This window comes from Anolis carolinensis, chromosome 1 (assembly GCF_035594765.1).
Source record: "Anolis carolinensis isolate JA03-04 chromosome 1, rAnoCar3.1.pri, whole genome shotgun sequence".
NCBI classification, from domain to species: Eukaryota; Metazoa; Chordata; class Lepidosauria; order Squamata; family Dactyloidae; genus Anolis; species Anolis carolinensis.
The window spans coordinates 170,001-172,024 of record NC_085841.1 but is presented as its reverse complement, the minus strand read 5'-3'; positions in this window follow the sequence as shown (position 1 = coordinate 172,024).

The following is a 2,024-nucleotide window of genomic DNA, read 5'->3' as shown; positions in this document are numbered from 1 at the left end:
CCCGATTTTGGAGGAAGGAGGACACCCATTTCAGGGGTATCCCCCTCACCCCCGTCATGACTAGGCGGTGGGTCAATAGATTGTGGTCGACCGTATCAAATGCTGCTGTGAGATCCAATAACACGAGCAGCGCTGATCCGCCTTGATCCCTCTGGCAGCGAAGTTGGTCTGTGATGGCGACCAGCACAGTCTCCGTCCCATGCCCCTTACGGAAGCCGGACTGGAAGGGATCAAGTCCGGCTGTGTCATTGAGTGTGATGACTCATGGGCCTTGTAGTCCTGTTCCTAGTACTATTGTGGCAGACGAAGAGGAAAACATGGGATTTCCGCCGGTTCAGCCAGAGCCGGAGCCTCTGCACCTGGAGGATGTTTGCCCTCAAGAATTCAGCCAAACAGGCCTTGGGCAGAACTCCCCCCCGTTTCCCCGGAGGGACAATTATAATAGAGATAGAGGAGTCAGGGAGGCTAATCGCCGGAGCCTGAGAATCACTGCCAAACAACTAGCTGATTAGCCCTGCTTCCCTTGGGAAATTCCAAGGAGTCATGCATCTGGACAGAGTTGGGTTTCGCTTCTTGTTCTCCAGGGAAAGTGTTCTGTTGGCGGGAAAACGAGACCCAATATAGGGGTTTTGCCGCAAGGGGAACCTTGCGGAGTCAATTGATCAGCTTGAGGAGAGAGATCGTGTGTGGACTTCGTAACCCCAGTTCCTTGCTTCCCGGATCAAGTTCCAAGCCTGCCTTGTTTCGCGTTTTGCCACGGACCTTGCTTCATGCTTCATGCTTCATGTTTGCCTCGTTCCAAGTCTTTGATCTAGCCAAGAATCAAGTTTATTTTCCAGCCTTGTTGTCAAGCTACATTGGACTTTAAAGACTCTGTCATTTCCCCACACTATTGCTTGGCAAAGTGTGTGTTTCGGTCAAGTGGATTAAAACTTTGAACTCTAATATCTTATATTGGACAATACATTTATGGACTATAATTGACCTCATCTGAAAGGTCTGCTTCTGAACTATATTCTTCACTTGTTTTTATTGACTTTATATATTTCTTTAATAAAGATATTAGATAGATTCTGGCCTCTGTGTAAGGTTATTGGTGCTCTGCAGCCTGGGTCCTGACATTGAGGAACTGCTGCAACTGTTCCACTGCTGCTCTCTCAACCAGCTTGCCCAGAAACGGAAGGTTCGAGACTGGGCGGTAGCTAGCGGGAAGCGAACGATCTAAGTCTGGTTTCTTCAGCAGCGGAGATACCGATGCCTCTTTTAAACCCTCTGGGAAAACTCCTTGCTCAAGGGAGCTATTTATTATATTCCACAGAGGTTCACGTAATCCATCTAGGCAGGATTTTACTAGCCAGGAGGGACACGGATCGAGGGAGCAGGTGGTCGGCCTAGCTGCAGTCATGATCCTGTCGACAGCCTCTGCATCCAGCGGGGTAAACCGGTCCAGGATGGGCCCAGAGAGTGGCCACGGAGTCTCAAGTTCAGTTGCATCGTGGCAGGGAGTTCCCGGCGAAGAAGCGAGATCTTGTCTGCAAAATAGCGCTGGAAAACCTCAGCAGAAGGAGCCAGGTCATTATTGTTTGGAACAGAAGGGACCTTTGTCAGGGATCTAATGATCTTAAATAATTGTGCTGGGTGTGAGCTCGCAGACGCTATCAAGGAAGCATAATACGACTTTTTTGCCTCGGTGATAGTCTGCTCATAAGACCAGGGGTCCCCAAACTAAGGCCCGGGGGCCGGATGCGGCCCTCCAAGGTCATTTACCTGGCCCCTGCTCTCAGTTTTATAATATAATATTTTATATCAGTTTTAATAATATAATATATTGTGTATACATATAATATTGATAATAATCTTATTATCTTGCAATATAATACTAATAGTAATACCATATAATTAATTATATGGTATATATTACATATTATATAATAGTATAGTGGTATAGTTCAATATCTATATATATAAAAGAGTGATGGCATCACGGCAGCAGACAAAACAAAAGTAAACACCCCACAACCTCG